The 8,730-nt window shown below is 30.1% G+C and overlaps 1 long non-coding RNA gene across 1 annotated transcript; it reads right to left on the bottom strand.

Annotated features, from left to right (window-relative positions):
• Positions 1–3,011: 3,011 nt before the first annotated feature.
• On the bottom strand, positions 3,012–6,850 carry LOC126671788 (uncharacterized). Its single transcript, XR_007639126.2, has 4 exons — positions 6,688–6,850; positions 6,484–6,578; positions 3,462–3,543; positions 3,012–3,300 (listed from the first exon to the last, which is right to left on the bottom strand). It is a non-coding gene; the product is annotated as an uncharacterized LOC126671788 (long non-coding RNA).
• Between the last annotated feature and the right edge of the window lie 1,880 nt (positions 6,851–8,730).

Below are 8,730 nucleotides of genomic sequence, written 5' to 3'. Positions count from 1 at the left end.
TTGGACACTTACCCCCTTATATTTTCAGTAAATATTTTAAACATTAAAATTATTTTTGAACTTTTTTCCTACATGATTATAAGAGATATGTTAGCCATTAACGAGTGCTTCTAATGGTGTTGGAAAAAAGGGGTTTTTTGTTCAATATTAAAACAAAGAGGGCTTATGTATACCCAAAAAAAGTAAAAGGGTTAATCTGTACTTTTGTAAAAACTACGAGATTTTTTTTGTTGCCAACTTGCGATAATTTTATGAGTATGAGAAAATAAGACTCTAAAAAAAATTTAACTCTTGAACAGTTATTTAGTTTTGTCTTTATCTGCATATGCTCACATTAGATGGCATTAGATTCACTCATACAATGTTTTAAAAACCGAATCGGTAGCTGAACTGGTGAGGCCACCGGTTTTTGATTCAATCAGCTAAACCGATTCAATGATAAGTTCAACCAGTTTAAAAAAATTTAAAAAATTATGGTTCATTGGTTTGTTACCGATGCAAACTCTGGTTCATTGGTCCAACACCCGATTGTTTACTGGTTAAAAGAATTTGGTCCAACCCGATCCAACCTGGTTTAATCAAAAAATCTGATTATTTACAATTTTAGACCGGAGGCCGATTTCCAATTTAATCGGTTCAACCGGCTGGTCCGGTATGGTTTTTAGAAACATTACATTCATAGGTGGGCTTGGATCAAGTTTGGCAGGTTTTACCAATGTTTATGTAGGTCCAAATTAGGTATGAGCCAAGGCTTCATATTTGCTATCTAGAAATTTACACATTATATCCTGATTTGGGTCCGACTTTTTTTGGGGTTGTATGAGAAATTGAAGCCCGTCCGTAAAATAATAGACTTTTCGGACTCGGGTTAGACTTGAGATAAAAAAAATATTATTCAAACTCGGTTTTATAAGGACAGATTTGAACAGACCAAACGAATATCCAATTCTAGATGGTATTAACCACTAATAGATATTTTAAAATTTTCTATACCTTTTTAAAAAATATAGTTAAAGAACTAAAGTTGAAAACAAAGAAGAAGTTAAAACTAAAAGATGAAAATTAATTAGAGATATAAAGAGGAAAGATAAAAGGCTAGGGATGGTGAGTGAAAAAGTATCGAACATCAAAGATTACTGGTAAAAATTAGTCAATTCTTTATGCTTTAATTTTTTTCGGTTATTTATTTAACTAAACCTTTAATAGTGATCATATTTATAGGCCGATACGACTCAAATTTGTGTTTCAACGACATATAAGACGACCAAGCTATTAGTACATATCGATTGCATAATGACTCGTTCTAACATACAGGGAATGTAAATAGAAAATATCGCAAGAAAAAGTTCCACATCTTATTAGACGCCATAACAATAATGATATATATTGATATGCCATAATTTATTTATTAAGATCATCATAGACAATGGCGGAGTCAGAAATTAATTTCAAGGGGGGTAGCATTGTGTTTAAGAAAATAATAAATATTTTTTAAATAACAATTGGTTTTTTATATTATACAAAATAATATTGTAGTAAATAAATGAACTCATATGATTAATTTTTTTGTATTTTAATAATTTAATAGTTTAAATTTTATTTTGAAGACTTAAATAATATTTAATAATATTTAGAAGGTTAAGCTGTCTATTTTTCTCCAAAAAAAGAAAAATGTTTTTCCATCAAGAAGTTAATCATTATTTTGCTATAAATACTTGAATAGATCATTTATTGTTGGGCATGGACTACCCAAAAAATAGGCCCATCAAAAAACTCTTTGAGAAAAATTAATAAGTACCCTACATATCTATAATTAATTAGATTTTTACTGTTGACCAAAAAAAAGTTGATGACATGCTTTTTAAGTTTTCAAATTGCACAAATAACTTTGACATCGTTTGGATTGATGGATTCTAAACGATGGATTTTAAACAATCAATGGATTTGGACAAAATCCATCGTTTGCCTCAAAAAAAAATTAATAGAATTCATGGATTTATAAATTCCCTTATTTTCTACAATCCATCATTTTTGAGGGTTTTTATTTCCCACCTACTAGGTGGGAAAGTCCAAATCCACCATTTTTTATAAATGATGGATTGTTATACTATTTATTTTTTTCCATAAATAATATTAAAAACCATTGATTTTATTTTCAATCCAAACGATGGAAATTTAAAATCAATGGATTTAAATTCCATTGATTTAGAATCCATCGATTTTGTTAAAATCTATGGATTTTAAAAACCCTCAATCCAAACGGTGCCTTTATAATATTTGAGGATTACTGTTAACTATAAAAAAGGAAAGAAGTGGTTACAAGAATCAAAATCTCCTACAAAATCTCAAAGCATAAATATAGAGCAATTAATATTCAAGAATATTTAATAATCCTTAATTATAGTAACTGATACTTTGAATTATATGCCATAAACGGCAAAAGGGAAACCAAAAAAATAAAATGATTAAAAAAATGAAAACAACAAGCATTTGAGAAACAAAAGAAATTCAGTAAAACCAGAAATTCATCAACTCATCATAAACAATCAACAAATATGAATACACAATATAAATTCATTTATTTATAAAAAAAAACTGATATATTGTTAGTTTACATGTAGTTAACCATTAATAAAATAAATTTAATAAAAAACTATTAACATCATAAAATCATTTTTAGATAAATCTAGCAATAATATATCATAAAATTAACAGTACACCAAATTAGTTAACTGTCAGTTAACCAGTAGTCACTTATTAGTTAATTTTTAACTAATAAAAAAAAGATAATTAACATTATATGTTCATGTTTTAAATAACCAACACAAGTATAGTTAACTAATAGTTAACCGTTATGAAACATATAATTACCCCCCTAATTATTTTTAAAATTATTCAAATATAACAAAAAAACAACTGAACATCAAATTTTAATTATTTTAAAATAATCATACGTATAAAAATAATTGTTAGTTAACTATTAGTCACATGTTAATTAACTGTAATTAAAAAAAAGTAATTATCAATATATATTCATGTTTTATATAAAAAAATCATACAAAGTTAGTTAACTATTAATTAACCATTAGAAAACATATAGTTAACCTTAATTATTTTTACATCATTGCTAATATCCCAATTACAATAAAAAAGACAACAGCTGCCAGCCACCTCGCCTTCATTCATCGTTCGCTTTCGTTCATCGTTCGCCTATCTTTGTCCCACTCCAACGGCTGCTTTCTTTGTTCAACTCAAACCGCCTTCGTTCATCGTTTTTTTCATCAGTTTGACAGAAAAAAACTGCAATATAAAAAATAACAAAGACAATTCAAAAATTTTAGAAATGCTTGCAGAATTAAAATTTGCCAAAGTTAACTATTACTATATTAAAAAATAAGATTATTGATATATCATTAGTACACCATTGGTTAACCAACATAAAAATCAAGTCATAAAATTACAAATCAAAAATTGTTGTTGCGTCGCGGATCTGATCCCCGATTTCGATTTTTTAATCATGGCGACAAGAGGTCCTTCATTTTTCTGTAAAATAAAAACACTGGTTAACTGGCAGTTTACGCATAGTTAACCATTGGTTAACTACATCTAATAAAAAATGATATTAACGTCATAAATTCTTGAATTCGAGATCATTTGTCAAAATCACCAACAAACAATTCAAAAATATCCTTAAAAATATATTATAAACAACATAGTAATTAACAACAGTCTGCAATGATGCATACAAATTCATTCACAACAAAAAGCAATAACAACCAAACAAGACAACAAATAACATTGCATATATACATAGAAATAGATCAAAAAACAATAGTAAATAAGATAAAATATATTAAAAAAAAATACCTTGACAGCAATAACCATATCAACAACAGCCATATCCTTTCGATTATCAATGATATTCAAATCTTCGAAACCGCTATCATTATCTTCTTCCCGATTAAGAACTTTATGGTTCTTTTGCCGTCAATTTTTTTTATTTAGAAATTGAAAGTTTTTTAGTAGACAAATATTTTGCCAAAACCTAATTTTGAACATTATGAAATTAATTTTTTTTTAAATTCAAATTGAATGAGAAGTTTCAGTGAATGAGATAATGGAGAGAATAAGTTGAGAGAATAAATCGGAGAAGGTTTGTCAAAAGGATTTTGTTTGTTGGAAAAGATTTGATAAATGAGAAGATTGAGTTAATTTCGGAGAGAATCTAGGAAAGATCAATCACAAATGGTAACATGCAAGGAAATCTTGGTTGACACGGAATAATGACTTTGTATTTTGACAATTAAATATTTGTATTTGTGCAACGGAATAATTGTAAATTCAAATTCACTTTTTTGAAACCGTAAAATGTTAAATGAGTTTTTGTCAAAGTAATATTGAGATTAATTAGGTCCAATACAGTATCTAGGCTAATTTACTCAAACTCTTTTCCCTATTCTTTTCCTAAAACACTAAAACTAAAATAACTAGCCTAAGGCAGAGCTGCAATCGATAGCTTCCTCTCTAACCTGCTGGTCTTTGACACTTCTCCAGTCAGGGAGGCGGCCGTGCAGGCTCGCCATCCCTGACTCCACCCTCAATCATAATGCATGTATTTCATTATCACAAAATTATTCTCCAAGTGTACACCTAAAATATGAAGCATGATTTCAGTAGGGGTAATCTCATTATTGACGAACTCATCTCTATTTTTCACTTACAAATCTTAAATTTTACATTTTTAATATCATTATTTCATAACTCACAGTAAACTATGTTTATTGTTCTTCAAATTCTACCTCGCGATAGGTGAACTATGAATTATTTGCATTCATGTCTTTATATTAAAATTATGGAATTTACGGAATTTATACGTTGAGCTAATATAAATTTTTATGTTAGCGAATCGTCTATAAAGTTAATTTAATTCATTAGGTTTTTTATGGGTGGTTTATTTATAACGAGTGACATGATCATAAAACATGAACTTAAATATTTTTTAATTCTTTATACTAAATTAAAGGAGTGAAATTATTCTTTATTAAAAAAATATTTTGTACAAAAATATAAACATAATTTTTTTTATCAAATTCTAATTTTCATAAAATAATGATTTACTTATACAAAAACTAGTGTATTCAATTTAGATAAGAATGAAGATTAAAATTATATTAGCGGAATACACTAATTCTTCTAGTTTACATAATCCGGTTTAGATGAATCTTTTCAGTCTAGACTTCCTAGTATGGTTGCTTTGTTTGATGAAATCATCCCTTGTGCAGATTTTGAAAACTGTTAATTCTGGTGACGCTCAACTCTCAAAAAATATTATACCTCTCTGTCTGAAGTCTCCTCTAAAGTCTCCAAAATTTTGCTCAAAGTTAGCTTCTTAATCTTCCCTTTTTAATTCATATTTTTTTTTCACCAACTTTGAGCTATTAAAACTGTTATTTAGAGTGGTCTAAACTCTAAATAAAAATGACATTCCTAAAGTTTGGAATGTCGTCTACAATATTCGTTTAGACCTTAGTTTGAAATTAGCGTTCGGAAGTGTCGGAAACTAGCTCGGAAGTTGATACCCCGGACTGGTTTTATGGACTGCATAATTAAGCCTTATGGGCTGCTGTGTTTGCAGCCAATTTTGCTGCTGTTCTGTCACTGTTATGGCAGTAGCTATTCCCTACTTTCGTTTTCTATATTATAACGAACAAAACGACACCAAAACCGACTCATTCCGACATTCCGTTAGCTCACAATCTTATTTCAAAGTTTGTTACTTAAACACAATTTATTACTTGTTCAAAACAGTTTTTGAATTACCCAACTACAATAAATCTATTTTTTTTTTAATCCGTTCTTTCGGAGTTTATTTTTCTTTCAAACTTCGATTCCTCAATACCTCAAAATCCCGACATCTTAATTTGAATAACTTAGCAATTATTCCCTTTTTAAATTCCCACTTTAATTTAGGATTTTTAACTCATTTTCAATCCATTTTTAACATAGTTTTAATCGCTCTTTTGCAATTCCGGAAACTACGTTTTGGACTCGGGTACGCATACATTGACCTAGTGTCGGTGTGCCATTGCACGGCTGCCGGAGCTCACCGGCAGCCTTGCGTTCTGCGGCAGTTTAACTGCTGCGTTCTGCGGCAGTTTAACTGCTGCGTTCTGCGGCAGTTTACCTGCTGCGTTCTGCAGCAGTTTACCTGCTGCGTATTGCAGCAGTTTACTGCTGCGTATTGCAGCAGTTTACTGCTGCATTTTGCAGCAGTTTTTGCTGTTGTGATAGAGCACGGGATCGACTCTACGAATCCAATCCCGACGTGTCCAAAACCCCTTGAATTATCTCAAAAAAAACAGCCCTAAATCCGTCAAAATCATAGCTCAAACTTCCTAATTTCAACTCTAATCACTAACACTTAACACAACCACTTAAACCTCAATCAAACCATCATCTTTAACTATCAAATTCAGAAATTACCTTGAGCATGATGGAGGAACCATTCGGCCGAATCCCTATGTCAAGTTTCCATCATCAAATCTTCATCCTTCAAGCTCTAATTCATTGATTTATACCTTAACACCAATTAAATACCTAATATCAACTTAAAGCTCCAAAACCTTAGCTTTTCTTATCAAATTTTCCACCAAAATCAGCCATGGAAATTACAAATAATTGGCTTACCTTGCTTACCCACCATATCATGATCATTTTGCATCAAAAATTGGTGAATTCCAATGAGAAATGATGAGATTAGATTGAGATGGTGATGATCGGCAATACTTGAAAGGAGGTGAGGGTTTGGAGTCTTTTTCTCTTAAGGGAATGAATGATGAAGGTGATAAGAGGTATACTTATGGCTTGGCTAATTTGCAATTAAGCTCAAGTAGTTTAATTTGTATTTTAACCCAATTTATTAATTAATCGTCGCGTCCAATTTTAAATCGGTTTCGTAAATTTACGATAGCTTGACGATAATTTATTAAATAACATTTCACGGACCTTGGCGTAAAAATTATTATCTCGGGCTTTCCAATTTATTTATTTAGCATTCTTTTTTTTTCCGATTATTAAAATTCCGCTTACTAAAATACTTTCGTCCAAATTTTACAAAATTTGATCTTTGATCCATAAATTTATTTTACGAACTTTATCGTAAAATTTATTAGTTCGGGACTTACCATTAATTTATTTTATTCTATTGATCTTTCTTTAGTCCCGCTCAAATCCAATTTATGGAATAATAATTTCTCACTTAAATTATTATTTTACGATGATTCTAATGGACTCATTTTGGTCCAAATCCTTATTTTTTGACCTTAATTTTGATGTCCTTGATTTAATCTTAATAATTATTTCTCGTGGCACTGTCCTTAGCACTTTCAAAATACGGGGTATTAGGAGTTTAATTAGGACTGTTTTAAAAGGATCATGAAAAGAATATTATGGATTTTCATTCTTTAGGAATAGCCAAAGAACCACATGCTCAATCTTGAAGTCTCTTATTTTTAATCAAGGTTATAATTTTCTTCTATGATTAATACACTAAATTTCATTTCTTGGAACTGCCGAGGAGGTGTTACACATTCTGGAAAGCAAAGATGTATTTGTTCTTTTATCTCCAGTCATAACTTGTCGATTATTGGGCTTCGAATCTATTGACGACTTCTTGATTAGAAAACTCTGCACAAACTTTGGTTTCAGATATTGTTTTTTCTAGTTCCATTGAAGCTTCTGGAGGTTAATTATGTATATGGAATACTCCTTTAATGTCTCCTACTAGAAGCATTAAAACAAACAGATGGATTTCATTGGATTTTGATTGGTATTTAGAGAACCTTCCATAACCTGCTCCTACTCAAGGTTAACTTGAAGGTATCTAAAAATTTCAACTCGGTGGCAAATGCCCTTAGTACGTAGAAAAGCCCTCGGGGTTTTTGATATTTGAGGCACCCAAATTTTCATTGTTGTGCCTTTTTGAAATTAATTCCAAAAGAGTGTCTGAACCCACATGTTCCGCATTCTAGGAATGCGGAACACCACATGTTCCGCATTTTTAGAATGCGGAACATGTGGGTCCAGGCACTCTTTCGAAATTATTACCGAAAGAGGCACTGATCCGGAAATTTAGGTGACTTTAAGGCACCCAAATATCAAAAACCCTCAAACTCGGCCTGTCTGAGAAGGAGGGGGGGTGTGTGTCCCTCCTGACATTGATCATCTTGTAATGGCTGGGACTCTCAGCTTTGTCTAATACATCCTTTATATTCTTCATGAAAAAAAGTCAAAATACTAATTTAAACGAAATTAAATTCAGACCTTAAAATAATAGTTTCATGAATGTTAGACCAATACTAATCTAATTTTTCCTATTCTAAAGTATATTGTATAATTTATTTGGAGATGACAAAATATTTGGTGTATTCATAACTTTGACAATTTCAATAAATATATATGTTTTTAAGAAACATTTGATAATCTCGTCCATAAATTTTAAGAATTGAAATTTGAAATGATTACATCCAACTTTTTTTATCCGATCATAGGATTGCTTACGTAGATTTACTTGATTGATCGAGTTAAGAATGATAAACATCATAATTTTGATTGAATTGAGGTTTGGATATGATTGTCTCAACTCGTTAAAAAACGGACCACGTTTTTTATTAATTAAGTAATAAATTTATTAAAAGGATCAAAGCTTTCGATATAATAAAATTATTTAAA

The sequence above is a fragment of the Mercurialis annua genome, linkage group LG3 (assembly GCF_937616625.2).
Source record: "Mercurialis annua linkage group LG3, ddMerAnnu1.2, whole genome shotgun sequence".
NCBI classification, from domain to species: Eukaryota; Viridiplantae; Streptophyta; class Magnoliopsida; order Malpighiales; family Euphorbiaceae; genus Mercurialis; species Mercurialis annua.
The sequence above is the reverse complement of the archived record's forward strand: the minus strand, read 5'-3'. Positions and strand labels throughout refer to the sequence as shown.